Source organism: Xyrauchen texanus, chromosome 20, assembly GCF_025860055.1.
Source record: "Xyrauchen texanus isolate HMW12.3.18 chromosome 20, RBS_HiC_50CHRs, whole genome shotgun sequence".
In the NCBI taxonomy this organism is placed as follows: domain Eukaryota; kingdom Metazoa; phylum Chordata; class Actinopteri; order Cypriniformes; family Catostomidae; genus Xyrauchen; species Xyrauchen texanus.
This window is the reverse complement of record NC_068295.1, coordinates 1,808,254-1,829,165: the sequence shown is the minus strand read 5'-3', so window position 1 is coordinate 1,829,165 and position 20,912 is coordinate 1,808,254. Positions and strand designations below refer to the sequence as shown.

Below are 20,912 nucleotides of genomic sequence, written 5' to 3'. Positions count from 1 at the left end.
TGGATTAGTGCTCTGCTCTGTCATCGCATACAACACGAGTGATTCTCATAGTCTGGAGTGTCCCGTGTATGAGCGGTTAAGGTTCGACTCGCCTCAACTCTACTCGTTTTACTTTTCTGAGCTTGCTTTTCCACTGCCGCCTCAACATGGGTGGGATTATAGGGTGATCGTCATAGTTGCGCCGCCTCTACTGCCTTGACCTCATCTTAAACACGACACAAACTGACCAAAACAGTAACACGACCGCTAGCTGTTAGCTACTAGCCTATTGAGCTGCATACAGCAGTTGTTGCATGGGGATTTTACACAAGTTTAACAGTTCGATTGGTCTGGTTGTTTTAGAAGCTTTCCAGTAGCTGGTCAACTAAAATAAAGTGAAGCTTTCAAGCAGAATATAGAGTTAACGTAGCAAAACATACCAGTCCAGGGGGCTCTCCCTCCCATTGCTCGCTGTTTAGATAGCGTCCATTTGGTCAAACCTCTTCCACTTTTCCTTGATGGTTCTGAAATCACTTTGGTAGGTCCAGTGGTAACCGTGTGTGGCCAACAGCTGAGACACTTCCTGAAAGACTTTTTAGTTTTGCGTCATTTCACTCGTCGCTAACGAGTGGACCGTCTGCACCTCGTTTATTGACCACGGCGTGGTTTCGTGCACAGCCATTTATTTTTACAATTTGAAAGTTGCATGAATAAATGATACTGTTGTCGCTGTTGCTAACTTTAAAACTAGCGGGTTGATGTTGCGTGTCGGAAATCCAGTGACGCCGGTAGTGACGATTCTCCCTGACCAATCAGTGATCTGCAGGATTTTGACGTCACATTTAGTATCGGCTCGGCTCGCTTAGAACCTCAATCGAGATGTACTAAAAAAAAGTATCAGGTATCAGGTACCATCCACAGTGGAAAACCCTCAAAAAGCGAGTCCGAGTCGAGTCCGAGTCAAGTCCGAGTCGAGTTCGAGTCGTACCGTGCAGTTGAAAAGCCCCATAAGTATCAGGTATCAGGTACCATCCACAGTGGAAAACCCCCAAAAAGCGAGTCCGAGTCAAGTCGGAGTCCGAGTCGTACCGTGCAGTTTAAAAGCCCCATAAGTATCAGGTATCAGGTACCATCCGCTGTGGAAAACCCCCAAAAAGCGAGTCCGAGTCAAGTCGTACCGTGCAGTTGTAAAGCCCCATAAGTATCAGGTACCATCCACAGTGGAAAACCTCCAAAAAGCGAGTCCGAGTCGAGTCCGAGTCGAGTCGAGTCCAAGTCATACCGTGCAGTTGAAAAGCCCCATAAGTATCAGGTACCATCCACAGTGGAAAACCCCCAAAAAGCGAGTCAGAGTCGAGTCCGAGTTGTACCGTGCAGTTGAAAAGCCCCATAAGTATCAGGTATCAGGTACCATCCACAGTGGAAAACCCCCAGAGTCTGAGGTGAGTCCGAGTCGAGTCTGAGGTGAGTCCGAGTCGAGTCTGAGGTGAGTCCGAGTCGAGTCGTACCGTGCAGTTGAAAAGCCCCATAAGATGAAAATTTCAGGCAGTTGTGCATTTCAGTGAAAATGGAGCAAACGCTCAAATAAGCGTGTGAGCATTTAAAACCAGTCATGTGTCAGTAAGACCAATAAGCGTTGGGACCGAATTAAGTCGGAGCTCGGTACTAATGGTACTGCAGAATCACTGGTGTCATTACATCTTTTTATTATAGTAACGACTTGGTACAGAAGTAGCGGTACTTTTGACAACACCAGCAGCATCCATATTCCTGGTGGTGAATGTCATCTAGAAATAACTCCCGTTGTTACACTTGACAACGATTGCCATATGAAACATAGTTACCTGAGGTATAATAATTTAATTGTGGGATTTCATGTATTAGTCGACTCTCAAACATTATATATGTTGATTTTCTTGATTACGATTTGCAAAGCATTCTTGTTAAGAGTATTATACAACTATAAATCACCAGCTCAAGTACCACATCTGTCATCTTTAACCTCATAAGATTTTACTGATAGTGGCACCTGGTGGCCGATGATGGTACTGCATGCTAACTGTTAGCTAGCAAGAGAAAAAATGTATATGTTGGACATAGGCTCAGGAAGGCACTAAGACACCTAAAAAAAAATTCACCTAGTGAAATTTGTATTTTCCCAGTCTTGAGTTCAGGGCTTCGGAATCTCTTTAGAGAAAATCTGTCAGTAAACTTGGATGTTTTCCACTGGAGACTACATGAGTGAAAACTTCTAAAGTACTCCAGCAAAAACCATTACGCTTTTTGCTGAACAACAGCATAAAGGTCACATTTTTATTAGTGGCATTTGCTAAGGCAAGCATCACTATTACTATTGCTCATGCCTTAGGTTAGGGATTTTCCACCAACTCCTAACCTTATGTACTTTTCAAAGCAATTTTCCAGATTTTTGCCTAGCGGACGATAAAGAAATGATAAAATCCCTTAGACTTGCATTAAAGGAATGACCCGAGCCTTATCTAGACTTCAGAATATCATAGAGTCTCACATGGGCCTGTAAGCAACCACAAATCCCTCTGTCCTTTTTGGGAGTCTTGACCGTTTGCCAGTTGCACGTTCCTAGACTTCTCTTTGCTCCTGAGAGCATGAGTTGATTGGGTTTGTGTCATGTTTGTGAACTATGTCCTCACTCTTCCTCTGTGCCCCAGAGTGGAACATATTTAGGTGTAATTTAGGATCTTATTTTAATTGAAATGTGCTTCATTGAAACGAGTCAACACAAATGTCCTTTTTTGTCCTCTGAGATTTTAAGAAAATGAGGGCAGATGTTTGGTCTGGCACTTTGACATGGTGAAGTGGAACGGACGGTCTGTAGACTGATTCCCCTCACAAATATTACTGATATGAGGTCAACTTGTCCCGTATGAAACAACTGACAGACCCGCTACAAATATCACATGATGGGGATCGCAAAAAGAACAGGTCTTTGTCCCATTGTCAGTTTAGTGATTTGAACATTGATTTTGGGCACATAAAAACAAACTGAAATGTGATTCATTGCTTTAATGGGTCATTCAGATGTCATTCTGGTGTGTAAGTGGATCGTTATAAACTTCAGGTATTGTGATATGTGGAGATATGTGCTGGTAACATAAAGTTTGGAGGTTCAAACTAGGACTGGGTGATGTGTCGAGTATTTACGAAATAATTGCGATGATCAGCGGCGGATTTAGGCATGGGCAATATGGGCAGTTACCCAGGGCGGCATCTTGTGGTGGTGAGGGGTGGGGGGTACGAGGTGGCACCCCCTTTAAAGAAAATCGAATTTAAAAGAAGTCCGTAGACATGTAATATTAAAAATAATAATAATAAAAAAAAAATAATATAATTTTTCTTTTTTTTCTACATAATTTTTTTTTTATTATTTAAAAATGTAATTTGGTGCAACCATTAAGTAAAAGGTATTAAAATTGTTTCCTTGCATCTTGAGTGCATAAGAGTGTACACAAATTCAACATTAATTAAAAAAGTTTTCAAACATGTTTAAAGGTGAAAAATATATTTGTTTACAAATATCAAGACGTTTTCTCGAGACACACCAAATTACCTTTTGATAAAAATAATGCTATGACACAATAATAAATAAAACTTCACACACAGTCTTGTGGGTCTAAAGAGTTCTTCACTGTTTATGATTTTTGTCACGTGACAAAATAGCTGAATAATTATTATTTATTTATTTGTATTTTTTATTTTATCCCCTTTTCTCCCAATTTAGAATGCCCAATTCCCACTACTTAGTAGGTCCTTGTGTTGGCGCGGTTACTCGCCTCAATCCGGGTGGCGGAGGACGAGTCTCAGTTGTCTCCGCTTCTGAGACCGTCAATCCGTGCATCTGATCATGTGACTCGTTGTGCGTGACACCGCGGAGACTCACATCATGTGGAGACTCATGCTACTCTCCACGATCCACACACAACTCACCACACGCCCCATTGAGAGAACCACTAATCACCACCACGAGGAGGTTACCCCATGTGACTCTACCCTCCCTAGCAACCGGGCCAATTTGGTTGCTTAGGAGACTCGCAGCATGTGGGGGCTCATGCTACTCTCCACGATCCACACACAACTCACCACACGCCCCATTGAGAGAACCACTAATCACCACCACGAGGAGGTTACCCCATGTGACTCTACCCTCCCTAGCAACCGGGCCAATTTGGTTGCTTAGGAGACTCGCAGCATGTGGGGGCTCATGCTACTCTCCACGATCCACACACAACTCACCACACACCCCATTGAGAGAACCACTAATCACCACCACGAGGAGGTTACCCCATGTGACTCTACCCTCCCTAGCAACCGGGCCAATATGGTTGCTTAGGAGACTCGCAGCATGTGGGGGCTCATGCTACTCTCCACGATCCACACACAACTCACCACAAGCCCCATTGAGAGAACCACTAATCACCACCACGAGGAGGTTACTCCATGTGACTCTACCCTCCCTAGCAACCGGGCCAATTTGGTTGCTTAGGAGACCTGACTGGAGTCACTCAGCACCCCCTGGATTCAAACTCACGACTCCAGGTGTTCTAGTCAGCGTCAATATACACAGAATCCCTAGAAAAACGTTTTAAAAATATTCATCATATTTTTTAATAAAATAAAAATTCACTGCTTATTTTAAATTAAAAAAAAATAATAATAATATAAGATTATACAGCAGAACTCATGCCTACAAAAAAAAAAAAAAAAAATTATTATAAATTCAGCTTTTAAAGAGACTTAAAAATGTTTTCACTGTCTCCAGACGGTTACACGACATGAGATTTTGTACGTTAAGCCCCAGATAAAATATCAAAATGACATTGAAAACATGTTCATCATAGAAAAGGTGTATTAAAGTGAGTGTTTTGTGTGAATTGTGTTTTTGAATCATTTATGAGATGTGAAGAAAACAATTGACCCTAATAATGCTTTTTATTGCTATGTATTGGTGCATATAAAGGAAAATAATTCAAATTAATTAAAAGTATTTTTTCTTAATTTAGTGGAAAAACGGAAGAAAACTGCATTTATTGTTTTTGACTAGATTTTTAATTCATGCTTTAAACATTTTGAATCAGTGCAACTATAATGGCTGTTTGGTTTAAGTAAAAAACAAAACAAAAAACAACTTTTAAGCCATTTTAGTGCAAACACATAATTACCAGGACATGTTTGGAAAATCAGCCGTAGTTCAATCCTCAGGATTCATGAGGAAACATCTGCTAAATAAAGAGTCAAATAAAAATCAAGCATAATAAATCTGGGACATTTTTGGACATGCTCTAGTTTTTTCTTGGTGTCTGATGAAGATGCATTAAAGATGATGTTGGCTCGAGGTGTGTGGACGCATGCGTGCTGTAAAAGGGTTATTTCAATCTTCAATAAGCATATCGTGAAACAGTTTAACACGGTGTGAAAATATGTTAATGTTCCACACTAGTATGACATTTTAGCCTTAATTATAGTGACTGACAACTTTATTCACTTTCAATATATGGAGGAAAAAAAGATGCAATGAAACTGAATAGTGACTGAGACTAACATATTGACTAACAGCTTTGTTAGACGGAGTGGTGGTGGCGTAGTGGCTAAAGCACGGGGCTGTTAATCAGATGGTCAGTGGTTCTAACCCCACAGCCACCACCATTGTGTCCTTGAGTAAGACACTTAACTCCAGGTTGCTCCGGGGGGATTGTCCCTGTAATAAGTGCACTGAAAGTCGCTTTGGATAAAAGCATCTGCCAAATGCATAAATGTAAATGTAAATGTAAATGTAAACAGCTCCATATGTGCTCCATACGGGTTTGGAACGGCATGAAGGTAATGAGTAAATGATGACAGAATGCTAGCTTCTGCGTGACCGATCCCTTTAAGTGTCTAACAGTGGTTCAGAATAAACAAAATTGTACTCGTCTGCCAGATTAAACCATTGGTTTAATGTCCGGAGTTTAATGTGGAGAAATGACTCATTTAATGTCTGATTATCAAATAATAGAGAGCCATAAACACCGTCTGACTCTCAGCTCCTGATGCTAATGCACTCGCTTTGGTGAGATAGCAAACTCTATCTTCAAGGGGAAGTGCTATACGTGTGCAGGCGTGTGCGATTGTTATTAAAACGCACAATACAGTGAAACAGTCCCGCTGTCTGATTTGCTATCAAAAGGCTCTTTATTCCAGCGATGCATCTTCATTATACTCGAGCACGCTTTGAGCAGATAACTCCGTCTCAATATTCCCTCAGATGATCATGCAGAATGTTTCTTGCTGCTTTTGCATTGTCTTCTATGCGCTCGCTGGATTACAAAGGTTAATCATCAGTTTGGGGTGTATTATGGGCGAGAATAGAAGCCGCTGGTAGATGCTACGGCTATAATTGACCGGACTGAGAACACGTGCTCCAGTGTAAATGGAGGTCCCGGTTGCATGTTGATTAGAAAGTGTTTGATGGCTGAAACATGGTTAGATCATAAAAATACAATGAGTCATCGAGCCGTATTGATCGGGAGGAACTCTTGTGAATTCTGTACTAATAATAATAATAGAATCGTTTTAGGTATGTTGTTTATGAGGCAACATTGTGCGACATCCATCAAATGTTTTCATTGAAATATTTGAATTGAAAATGAGTGATCATGCATTAATGTGCTGTTAGAACACTACAAATGTTATTATAACATTTTATATATAGATCAAATAGTTTTCCTAAAAATTCAAGTCCTCATATGTGGACAGCGGGACTATGTTGTGAATTTTAAATAAAACTAAGCTATAGAAAGTCAGACTGATTTTCATCAAATTGTTTATGATGTTTGCAGGAGTGTTGATTATTCATGTTACAGACATCAGTAATTAGCATAATTAATTCAGATTCAAAGCATCATCCAATCACTGTCAATCATGTTCAAATAAAATGCTACATTATAAATGTTAACTCTCTGTACTGATGATCATCGTCCCATGTGTGTCAAACATGTTGAGTGATCCAAACATCATCTGCAGCCTGAAACTGAACTATTTTTGATGGGTGAATGAAAAATCAATGAAAATGGCTTTTCTAAGGGCAGTTCTCCAGAGCAATAATGTGCAGTCACCGTCACAGTTCACCAGGCCAAAAATAATTATTAAATGATCATTAAGAAAAAAGCATTTTGTCGTTTAATTCAAAGTCATCCCTTCATTATTAACCATTTTATTGCCATCTTATATGCATAATATTCTACACAGAGGCAACACGGTGTAAAAGGGTACACTACTGTAAAGAGTGTTTTAAACAAATAATTAAACAGTAAAACTTTTTATGAGACCCACATTTACTATGTCTCATAATAAAACTTATAATATGTTATAACTTCTTGAATAATTGTAACCACAATTTTAAATCATTATAACACTTACCTATTCATACTTATACCTTAGAGTATAATGCATTATAACACTTACCTATTCATACTTATACCTTAGAGTATAATGCATTATAACACTTACCTATTCATACTTATACCTTAGAGTATAATGCATTATAACACTTACCTATTCATACTTATACCTTAGAGTATAATGCATTATAACACTTACCTATTCATACTTATACCTTAGAGTATAATGCATTATAACACTTACCTATTCATACTTATACCTTAGAGTATAATGCATTATAACACTTACCTATTCATACTGATACCTTAGAGTATAATGCATTATAACACTTACCTATTCATACTTATACCTTAGAGTGTAATGCATTATAACACTTACCTATTCATACTTATACCTTAGAGTATAATGCATTATAACACTTACCTATTCATACTTATACCTTAGAGTGTAATGCATTATAACACTTACCTATTCATACTTATACCTTAGAGTATAATGCATTATAACACTTACCTATTCATACTTATACCTTAGAGTATAATGCATTATAACACTTACCTATTCATACTTATACCTTAGAGTATAATGCATTATAACACTTACCTATTCATACTTATACCTTAGAGTATAATGCATTATAACACTTACCTATTCATACTTATACCTTAGAGTATAATGCATTATAACACTTACCTATTCATACTTATACCTTAGAGTATAATGCATTATAACACTTACCTATTCATACTTATACCTTAGAGTATAATGCATTATAACACTTACCTATTCATACTTATACCTTAGAGTATAATGCATTATAACACTTACCTATTCATACTTATACCTTAGAGAATAATGCATTATAACACTTACCTATTCATACTGATACCTTAGATTATAATGCTTTATAACATTACATATTCATACTGATTCCTTAGAGTATATGCTTTATAACACTTACCTATTCATACTTATACCTTAGAGTATAATGCATTATAACATTACATATTCATACTTATACCTTAGAGTATAATGCATTATAACACTTACCTATTCATACTTATACCTTAGAGTGTAATGCATTATAACACTTACCTATTCATACTTATACCTTAGAGTGTAATGCATTATAACATTACATATTCATACTGATACCTTACAGTATAATGCTTTATAACATTACATATTCATACTTATACCTTAGAATATAATGCATTATAACACTTACCTATTCATACTTATACCTTAGAGTGTAATGCATTATAACATTACATATTCATACTTATACCTTAGAGTATAATGCATTATAACACTTACATATTCATACTTATACCTTAGAGTATAATGCATTATAACACTTACCTATTCATACTTATACCTTAGAGTATAATGCATTATAACACTTACCTATTCATACTTATACCTTAGAGTATAATGCATTATAACACTTACCTATTCATACTTATACCTTAGAGTATAATGCATTATAACACTTACCTATTCATACTTATACCTTAGAGTATAATGCATTATAACACTTACCTATTCATACTTATACCTTAGAGTATAATGCATTATAACACTTACCTATTCATACTTATACCTTAGAGTATAATGCATTATAACACTTACCTATTCATACTTATACCTTAGAGTGTAATGCATTATAACACTTACCTATTCATACTTATACCTTAGAGTATAATGCATTATAACACTTACCTATTCATACTTATACCTTAGAGTATAATGCATTATAACACTTACCTATTCATACTTATACCTTAGAGTGTAATGCATTATAACACTTACATATTCATACTTATACCTTAGAGTATAATGCATTATAACACTTACCTATTCATACTTATACCTTAGAGTATAATGCATTATAACACTTACCTATTCATACTTATACCTTAGAGTGTAATGCATTATAACACTTACCTATTCATACTTATACCTTAGAGTGTAATGCATTATAACACTTACCTATTCATACTTATACCTTAGAGTATAATGCTTTATAACACTTACCTATTCATACTTATACCTTAGAGTGTAATGCATTATAACACTTACCTATTCATACTTATATCTTAGAGTATAATGCATTATAACACTTGCCTATTCATACTGATACCTTAGAGTATAATGCATTATAACACTTACCTATTCATACTTATACCTTAGAGTATAATGCATTATAACACTTACCTATTCATACTGATTCCTTAGAGTATAATGCTTTATAACACTTACCTATTCATACTTATACCTTAGAGTGTAATGCATTATAACACTTACCTATTCATACTTATACCTTAGAGTGTAATGCATTATAACACTTACCTATTCATACTTATACCTTAGAGTATAATGCTTTATAACATTACATATTCATACTGATTCCTTAGAGTATATGCTTTATAACACTTACCTATTCATACTTATACCTTAGAGTATAATGCATTATAACACTTACCTATTCATACTTATACCTTAGAGTATAATGCATTATAACACTTACCTATTCATACTGATACCTTAGAGTATAATGCATTATAACACTTACCTATTCATACTTATACCTTAGAGTGTAATGCATTATAACACTTACCTATTCATACTTATACCTTAGAGTATAATGCATTATAACACTTACCTATTCATACTGATACCTTAGAGTATAATGCATTATAACACTTACCTATTCATACTTATACCTTAGAGTATAATGCATTATAACACTTACCTATTCATACTTATACCTTAGAGTATAATGCATTATAACACTTACCTATTCATACTGAAACCTTAGAGTATAATGCTTTATAACACTTACCTATTCATACTTATACCTTAGAGTGTAACGCATTATAAAACTTACCTATTCATACTTATACCTTACAGTATAATGCATTATAACACTTACCTATTCATACTTATACCTTAGAGTATAATGCATTATAACACTTACCTATTCATACTTATACCTTAGAGTATAATGCTTTATAACATTACATATTCATACTTATACCTTAGAGTATAATGCATTATAACACTTACCTATTCATACTTATACCTTAGAGTATAATGCATTATAACACTTACCTATTCATACTTATACCTTAGAGTATAATGCATTATAACACTTACCTATTCATACTTATACCTTAGAGTATAATGCATTATAACACTTACCTATTCATACTTATACCTTAGAGTATAATGCATTGTAACACTTACCTATTCATACTTATACCTTAGAGAATAATGCATTATAACACTTACCTATTCATACTTATACCTTAGAGAATAATGCATTATAACACTTACCTATTCATACTTATACCTTAGAGTATAATGCATTATACCTTAGGGAATAATGCATTATAACACTTACCTATTCATACTTATACCTTAGAGTATAATGCATTATAACACTTACCTATTCATACTTATACCTTAGAGTATAATGCATTGTAACACTTACCTATTCATACTTATACCTTAGAGAATAATGCATTATAACACTTACCTATTCATACTTATACCTTAGAGAATAATGCATTATAACACTTACCTATTCATACTTATACCTTAGAGTGTAATGCATTATAACACTTACCTATTCATATTATACCTTAGAGTATAATGCATTATAACACTTACCTATTCATAATTATACCTTAGAGTACAATGCATTATAACACTTACCTATTCATACTGATACCTTAGAGTGTAATGCATTATAACACTTACCTATTCATACTTATAACTTAGAGTATAATGCATTATAACACTTACCTATTCATACTTATACCTTAGAGTATAATGCATTATAACACTTACCTATTCATACTTATACCTTAGAGTATAATGCATTATAACACTTACCTATTCATACTTATACCTTAGAGAATAATGCATTATAACACTTACCTATTCATACTTATACCTTAGAGAATAATGCATTATAACACTTACCTATTCATACTTATACCTTAGAGTGTAATGCATTATAACACTTACCTATTCATACTTATACCTTAGAGTATAATGCATTATAACACTTACCTATTCATACTGATACCTTAGAGTGTAATGCATTATAACACTTACCTATTCATACTTATACCTTAGAGTATAATGCATTATAACACTTACCTATTCATACTTATACCTTAGATTATAATGCTTTATAGCACTTACCTAATCCCGCCCACAGTCTAATCTGCTTCATCTAACTGTTTATTTAATATGAAATGTGTTTTGATTGGCTGTGATCTCACTGCATCATGTCTGTGTAGGACACATGCTGCGTTCACGTCTTGTCACTATTATTGTAATTATGAGAGCACAATTTGTAGATTTGACGTAAATGCACCAACGGTGTGCAGACGATAAAACGCTACAGGGACAACTTGTCACGTTCTGTGTCCAGTGATATATTTGACAAACCTTCAAAGCTGAAACGTTGCATCTCTAGGATCTGATCTCTCTAGTTTCACATCACATTCTGCTTTGAGTTTCATTTTTCCACCACACATAAAGTGGATGTGCAAGCGCTTACTCATGGAAATGTAGCCTAGTGGATTAATGTGATGGATGTCAGTGTGAGTGTTAGTATTGTGAAGAGGTTTCAGCTGTAAGTAGAAGTTTAGCTTTCCACATGGACACCTGTGTTCATTACATAAGAGCCAGTTTATCAAAGAGAAAGTGGATGCAGCTGTTAAACCGCCTGTCTTTTTTCATTGAGCTCTTACCGTGATTTTCAGTCAAATTCTCCACAGCGTGGCTCTCGGTGACACACTTGAGAAATGCTTTTGAAGTAAGTGTTGAAGTCGCAGTGTCTCTTTCTATTTCATTCTCATTCAGGTGATGTAGCGCTCTGTTTTATGGTGTACCCATTGTTGGCCACAGCGATTTTAGTTTTTCTTCACGTTGTTTTCTTGTTGGTTAAGTCTCTTTTATTTCCTCAAGATGTTTAAAAGAAAGGTTCTTACTAAAGCTACGATTTATCACTGTCACCCAGCAAAGTGTATGAGGTACTTTTATAAGACACATTTAGATCTACAGTCATTTATTAGATGCTGCCTTGTTCATATTATTGAGAGAAACATCAAACGAACATTTACTTACTATCTTGACCTAATTGACAGATGTCGTTACTATATACTTTCAATGGCATGAAGGTGTTCAAATCCTCCTTTTGTGTTAGATGGAAAGAATAACAGCATATGGGTTTGGAACAACATTAGGGTGAGTAAAAAATGTCAGAATTAAGATTTTTGGGACATTTACTAGGGTTGGGAATTGTAAGGAATTTTACGATTCCAGTTCCTGAACGTTCTTTTGTGCAGTTCTAATTGGATTTAACACCCTCATTAGTGTGTTACCAAGTGATGGGATTATTTGATATTTTAATTGGATGGATCCTTGCAAAGCGTGTGTTTAATAAAGATATTTTAGTCATTCCTTTTTATAAAATACCACTAATTACAACTAAACTCAATAGCCGCATTTCCCCTATCAGGCCAAATGAAGGCGTGCTAGTGCGTGTTCCCACTGTCATATCCAGGGCTTCATCGTGCCTCCTTGGGGTTTTCTTGGTGCCAATGGCTTTTGGCCCACTAATTACCTTTGGGCCAAACAAGGCCAACTGGGGAGTGAGGCAGGGTCAATGTCAAAGGCGGAGTTTTGCCGAACTTGCCGGTGCAAATCCATTAAAATGCACGATGGACAAATCAGTGCCCAAAGAAAGAAATTTCCATGGTTCGAGATCATGGACGGTGTGCTGGGACATCGTCCCACTGCTTGGGACACCATGGCAGTTACAATCGGTGAGTTGTCAACGCTAACTGATCTCCTAGCTAGCTAATGTTTAAAAAGGATATAAACCTTAGTTTGAGCTTCCCTCTTGCTTATGAAATGGGGGCAGTGTTTGATGTTGGCACCAGGGTGTCATGTTAAGGGTGGATTTTAGGGCAGTGCTGCAGGGCTATTGGCACAATGGTGGGAACGCAGATTGATTTTGGTCTCACGGCTCGAGCTTCGAGGCTGTTGACCCGGCTGGCCAATTGATAGTCCTTGCTCGGGTAGTGGAAATGCGGTGTTGCAGTGCCGCCGAATGGTAGAGCAAGAAATGGTGTCAGGGTACTTTAGCATGGTATTTATCCACATCGCCGAATGCACGTTTGACCACCATTAACGGAACCGTAACTCATGAAAAGGATTTTTGGGGGATTTTTTGGGAAAACCCTTCCCAACCCTAGAATTTAAGTAATCTTACATGTTAAATGACCGTACATGAAAACACACACTTATAAATGTTCCTCCATTCCAAACTAGGTATGTGCATGAATAATTGACTAATCGAGGACTCGTTTGGCACCAACTAGCTGACTATTTGTTTTCTTTAAATTTATCCCCTTTTTCTCCCAATTTGGAATGCCCAATTCCCACTACTTAGTAGGTTCTCGAGGTGGTGCGATTACTCGCCTCAATCCAGGTGGTGGAGGACGAGTCTCAGTTGCCTCCTCTTCTGAGACCGTCAATCCGTGCATCTGATCACGTGACTCGTTGTGCATGACACCGCGGAGACTCACAGCATGTGGAGGCTCATGCTACTCTCCACGATCCACACACAACTCACCACACGCCCCATTGAGAGCGAGAACCATTAATCACCACCACGAGGAGGTTACCCCATGTGACTCTACCGTCCCTAGCAACCGGGCCAATTTGGTTGCTTAGGAGACCTGACTGGAGTCACTCAGCACACCCTGGATTCAAACTCACGACTCCAGGTGTGATAGTCAGAATCAATACTCGCTGAGATACCCAGACCCCCCAACTATTTGACTACTGTAAACCACATAACTGGTAAACTGGTAATCGGAAGGTCGCTGGTTCGATCCCCATGACCACCACCATTGTGTTCTTGAGTAAGGCACTTAACACTTAACTTGCTCCGGGGGGATTGTCCCTGTAATAAGGGCTCTGTAAGTCGCTTTGGATTAAACCGTCTGCCAAATGCATACATGTAAATGTATAATTGACTAGTTGGTCGGTTGTTTGAACGACTAGTCGACTATTTGGTGACTTGTCGATTAGTCGACCACTCTGGTACATCCCTAGCTTTTATGGTGGAAAGAAAATGCGAAGCGGTACAAGAAACTCGGAAGCTAATCAGACCTGTATGTGTGTATGTGAAGTAAATCTCTTAACACGGGCAGAATGCATCTTATAAAAGCCAACTTTCACCACTTGTTTTTCTGAATAATATCATGTGCAATTATACGAGTTTATGTATGTGCATTACCCTAATGCTGTCAGCATTGCTTTCAATGTTTCTAAGCTCCGGGTGAGTGCAAAAGTTTTTTACTTATAAATATTTTGTATCTTTTAATCAATGCATAGTGTTACTTTTATTTCCCCCCCAAAAGATAAGCATAGTTTGTTGAAGTTAGTTCATTTTGAAACTGTTCTTGCGTCATACTTGTTATTTTTAACTTGCATTTTGGTTGATTAGTAATTTTTTGTAGTTTGAGTATTCGAATATAAAAGTACCATCCCTATTCAAAACCTCTTCTAAAGTGAATTTCCTCAAGTATATTCATTTAAAAGTGGCCTAGTGCTATAAGAAATGGCATTTGGCACAATAGATCTGTGTTGTGATTGAAATGCCTGCAGTATAATGATGTTTGAAGTGAGATGTGTGTGCTGAGCAATTTATACTGTCAGAGTTTGACTTATGAAGTCCTCAAGTGGAACGGCGGCTAGTGGGATTTTAATAGTTCAGAATGTGGGCTGCTGTCACAAAGGTTGCAGGTTTAATTCCATGGACGGCTGACCCAGGAACTGGAGAGTTGCTAAGATCAAAATCACCTGCGCTTGTGCAAAGCATTTAACTGCAGGTTAGGAAAAGGAGGATGGGGTAGTATTTATCGCCAGGTGAAATTGCTCAAGGGGGAGAGTTTCAGCAAATGCAACAAAAAATATAGCAACGTTTATTGTTGACATTTTGTATCTTGCTTATAATGTAGACTATTTCTTCTTTAGCCTATTTATTGCATTACGTATGGTATACTTTATGTGGTGTTGATTGTCTGCCCCAGTTTTATGCATATCTTTGTTTTAAATGGCGTACTCTGATTTAAATGCAATGCATTTGTCACTCCTGTTAATAGCTAAACTCTGTGAGCTACGGTGTGAATGTGGCCATGTAGTCATTTCTGGTGCTGGATAAATGGCAATGCATGTCCCGTACCTGGTCAACAATATGACACCAATACTTCACCTCTTGAGCTGCACGCTATTTTTAAAGGTCATCCCTGAGAATAGAAAACAAACAAGTGTATGAAGTCGTTTTTGAGGACGGAGCTATGAGTAAAGATGAATGTCAACGTCTTTAAGGACACAACAAGAAAGATGGAAATAGTGTCTCGATCCCAGGAACGCAAGAGATTGCTTGTCTATAATACAGCTACTGGCGGTTTGATAGACGGTGCCATTGTGTTATAATTATAGCCCATCCAAAAAGCGTGCTTTCTCAAACACTCGAGAGAGGTCACATTTGAAGCTTTGAAATGCCTTTGCTAACTTGCAAAAGGAGAGCTTGTATGATTTTAGAGGTCAGTCGACTTAATCAAGGATTATATCTTCCCTCTATCCTTTAAAAACGAGGAAGGAATTATCACATTTCTCTCTTAATGCGTCTTTGTCTTTCTAAAGTGAGAAACTGATTAGCGATTGTTGAAAATTAGACCAGGTAGAGGTGTCGGTAAATCAAGGTTTTTACATATATGTGATAATGGCTACACCTTTCACATATTAAGATTCAGTGACGGCACATTTCCGTTCTTTAAGTCTGAATTAATCCAGATGTTTTAGGCCGTTTGTAGCTGCAATTGACAGCTGCATTTGTAGACTGTTCTTCAGACCCTAGATTAATTAGCATTTGGATGTTAATATGATCCTCCACCTCATGTAAATTAGATTTCATTGTGATCAAGTTTGTAATAATTATCAATGGCCCATTCCCAAAAACCATATTATACTTTATGGCCATTATCAAAGGAAATACTCAATGTGGTAACTAGTGTTGTCACGGCTAAAATGTTAAGATGGTAATGCACTCCTTTAGCCTATTTTAAGGTACATTGCAATGTATATAATAAAAGAAATGCAGGTTTTCTTCAAGTGTTTCTCAATGAAGTATTCATTGCTTAAGTGTTTTTAAGTAGCGCCTTACTGAAATCTGTTTAATTTTTTCCCCGAATTATTTTTTTCCTTTTACATTTATTCATTTGGCAGATGCTTTTATCCAAAGCGACTCACAAAAGAGGAAAACATAAATGAACAGTGACTTTTTTGTGACAGCTCATGTAAAAGATGTGTTTTTAGACAGAGAGTGAGTCAGCTTTATGGATGGTGTTGGAAAGGTCATTCCACCAACGTGGTACGATGAAGCCGAAAAGTCAGGGAAAGTGTTTTAGTGCCTTTTTGTGTTGGGCGATGTTCATTAGCCGACCGCAGGCTTCTAGTGGGCGTGTAGCTCTGCAGGAATGTTTTTAGGTATGCTGGAGCAGATCCAGTGACTCTTCTGTATGCAGCATCAGAGCCTTGAATTTAATACATGCATCAACCGGCAGCCAGTGGAGAGAGACAAAGAGTGGCGTAACATGTGCTCTCTTAGGTTCATTAAAGACCAGACGTGCTGCTGCATTCTGGATCATTTGGAGAGGTCTAATAGCACATGCAGGAAGGCCTGCAATGAGAGCGTTACAGTAGTCCAGTCTAGAGATGACAAGAGACTGAACAAGACGTGTGTGGCATGTACAGAGAGGAAGGGTCTTATATTACTGATATTGAAGAATATACAATCTAGATTGTCTACCATTAGCTGGGTAACTCCTAGCCAATCATATGTAAGCCATTGTTTTAGAAGTCATCACATTGCTGTTTCAGTGTGCTAACACTGCAACCTCCTCCACCCCATCACCACATGTTGAGTCCCGTCCTGCACGGGGGTATTCTCCTCACCCCTGCCTCCTATCTCTGGCAGGATATGACTGTTCCGAGTACAACTTCTTTGGACCGCCAGACGGGGCTTACGCCAAAGAGAGACGTTACATTCCTGTTTTATATTCATCAAATAAATGTCATCTTGGATTTCACTCAAGTCTGCGAGTCTTCCTAATTCCATGTTTTAAAGTTTAATTTAATTTCATCACTCAAATGGTGTCTAATCAAATTCTTAAAACTTTTAAGTAAAAATTAGAACAATTAATTTTCAATGCACCAGTGTGACATAATAACCTAATTTTAATCAGTACAAAAGCACTCTTGTTTGTGATATATTGCTTAATAATAATAATTATTATTAATAATAATATTACTATAGTAAATATAACATTTTACTATAGAGTTGTAATATATTTCTGATCTAATTTCTTCAATTTTAGGCGTCTAGCTTTTATTTTGAATCGTGCTCTTATGTTGAATCGTGCTCTTATTTTAAATCATGCTCTTATGTTGAATCGTGCTTTTATTTTGAATCGTGCTTTTATTTAGAATCGTGCTCTTATGTTGAATCGTGCTCTTATTTTGAATCGTGCTCTTATGTTGAATCGTGCTCTTATGTTGAATCATGCTTTTATTTTAAATCGTGCTCTTATTTTAAATCGTGCTCTTATGTTGAATCGTGCTCTTATGTTGAATCATGCTTTTATTTTAAATCGTGCTCTTATTTTGAATCGTGCTCTTATGTTGAATCGTGCTTTTATTTAGAATCGTGCTCTTATGTTGAATCGTGCTCTTATTTTAAATCGTGCTCTTATGTTGAATCGTGCTCTTATGTTGAATCGTGCTCTTATGTTGAATCGTGCTCTTATTTTGAATCGTGCTCTTATGTTGAATCGTGCTCTTATTTTAAATCGTGCTCTTATGTTGAATCGTGCTCTTATGTTGAATCGTGCTCTTATTTTAAATCGTGCTCTTATGTTGAATCGTGCTCTTATTTTGAATCGTGCTCTTATGTTGAATTGTGCTCTTATGTTGAATTGTGCTCTTATGTTGAATCGTGCTCTTATGTTGAATTGTGCTCTTATGTTGAATCGTGCTCTTATTTTGAATCGTGCTCTTATGTTGAATCGTGCTCTTATGTTGAATTGTGCTCTTATGTTGAATTGTGCTCTTATGTTGAATCGTGCTTTTATTTTGAATCGTGCTCTTATTTTAAATCGTGCTCTTATGTTGAATCGTGCTCTTATTTTGAATCGAGCTCTTATGTTGAATCGTGCATTTATTTTAAATCGTGCTCTTATTTTGAATCGTGCTTTTATTTTGAATCGTGCTCTTATTTTGAATCGTGCTTTTATGTTGAATCGTGCTCTTATTTTAAATCGTGCTCTTATGTTGAATCGTGCTCTTATGTTGAATCGTGCTCTTATTTTAAATCGTGCTCTTATTTTGAATCGTGCTTTTATTTTGAATCGTGCTCTTATTTTGAATCGTGCTCTTATGTTGAATCGTGCTCTTATGTTGAATCGTGCTCTTATTTTGAATCGTGCTTTTATTTTGAATCGTGCTCTTATGTTGAATCGTGCTCTTATTTTGAATCGTGCTCTTATGTTGAATCGTGCTCTTATTTTGAATCGTGTTCTTATTTTGAATTGTGCTCTTATGTTGAATCGTGCTCTTATTTTAAATCGTGCTCTTATTTTAAATCGTGCTCTTATTTTGAATCGTGCTTTTATTTTGAATCGTGCTCTTATTTTGAATCGTGTTCTTATTTTGAATTGTGCTCTTATGTTGAATCGTGCTCTTATTTTGAATCGTGCTTTTATTTTGAATCGTGCTTTTATTTTGAATCGTGTTCTTATTTTGAATTGTGCTCTTATGTTGAATCGTGCTTTTATTTTGAATCGTGTTCTTATTTTGAATCGTGCTCTTATTTTAAATCGTGCTCTTATGTTGAATCGTGCTCTTATTTTAAATCGTGCTCTTATTTTGAATCGTGCTTTTATTTTGAATCGTGCTCTTATGTTGAATCGTGCTCTTATGTTGAATCGTGCTTTTATTTTGAATCGTGTTCTTATTTTGAATTGTGCTCTTATGTTGAATCGTGCTCTTATTTTGAATCGTGTTCTTATTTTGAATTGTGCTCTTATGTTGAATCGTGCTCTTATTTTGAATCGTGCTCTTATTTCGAATCGTGCTCTTATTTTGACGTGTGGTTTGACAGAAGCTTCTCTTCTGCCGGATAAACAGTTCGCTACATGGCCAAGTGTGATCGTTAAAGCACAAATGCTGTGATTTAATCATATAAATATATATTCAACATGTGCTTCAAGAGTGTATTAGTGCTCTGCTCTGTCATCGCATACAACACGAGTGATTCTCATAGTCTGGAGCGTCCCGTGTATGAGCGGTCAGCTTCACACATTCATTTAAAGCTCATGCAGCTCATACAGACTAAGACTACAGCATTTCACAGTTTACTAATCACACAAGGACATTCACGCAGTTGTGCATTTCAGTGTAAAGGAGTAACAGAGCAAACACTCAAATAAGCGTGTGAGCATTTAAAAGTACTGTACCTTTGACAACACTAGTGGTAACCAAGAAATAACTTTATTTTCTGTATAGTAATTACAGTTCTGTTACATAGCGGAAACACTTAGTCCATGTACTCAGGGTCAGCCTCTGGCCAAATTGATGCCCTACGTAGAGTTCTGGGAGGGGGGGCAACAATTGAGCTGCCCCCCCTCCCCAAAGCTCAAAGCATTCTTTAATCACTCAGCTCCAGCTCCACTCCGGGTTGTCCATTTCCTGCTACTCGCTATCTCCATGCTCCTGGATTAGAGAAATCCCACTCCGCGTTCGCTCCATGGCAAAGTTAGCGCCTAACTACCTCTCCAATGTAAAGTTATATCAGTATACTTTTTAATATCGCAACCTTCCATTCAGGTGTATTAAATGAAAAATACATACACAATACTTGAAGAAAAGCTTTTGAAACCTATCGGGAGCATTCTCTGGGTTTAATCAATTAAATAAATTACTAGATGCAAAAAAAAATAAAACTTTAAATTAAAAATATAAATTACCTAATGCATTTTTTTTAAATAAATTACCAGAACAAAAACAAAACATTAAATCAAATTAATAAATTACCCAACAACAAATAATAACAACAACAAAACATTATTAGACCTATGCATTGTTGCATAATTATTGCCTATTATTGCACTTCTTTTAATGAACCTTGCCCTATAATTCTGTGAACGAAATAAAAAAATACATTCTCAGAATGTTCAACACTTTTGTTCCTCTGTTCGCATTTTCTGAGCTTCTTCATCTACAAATGTGTAACGCATATATTAGCCAACGGCACTAAAATACATTTAGATGGCGATTAAAGTCAGACTACGCAATATTAACATGTTGATTAGTTCAGTTGGTGTTTTACGTCGTTAAAAGTTCAGTTCTATTTAATGCGGGACATAATA

General features: G+C 36.7%; 1 protein-coding gene across 2 annotated transcripts in view; it reads left to right on the top strand.

Moving 5' to 3' along the window:
- LOC127660812 (heparan sulfate glucosamine 3-O-sulfotransferase 1-like) overlaps positions 1-20,912 on the top strand; it is a 65,774-nt gene that overhangs the window by 15,719 nt on the left and 29,143 nt on the right. The window contains exon 1 of one of the 2 annotated variants that reach the window (XM_052151243.1): positions 12,130-12,226. The exons of the other annotated variant lie outside the window; for it this stretch is intronic. The gene's annotated coding sequence lies outside the window, so the exon portion shown is untranslated. Of the gene's footprint in view, positions 1-12,129; positions 12,227-20,912 lie in introns of those variants that run through there. 2 annotated transcript variants of the gene reach the window in all.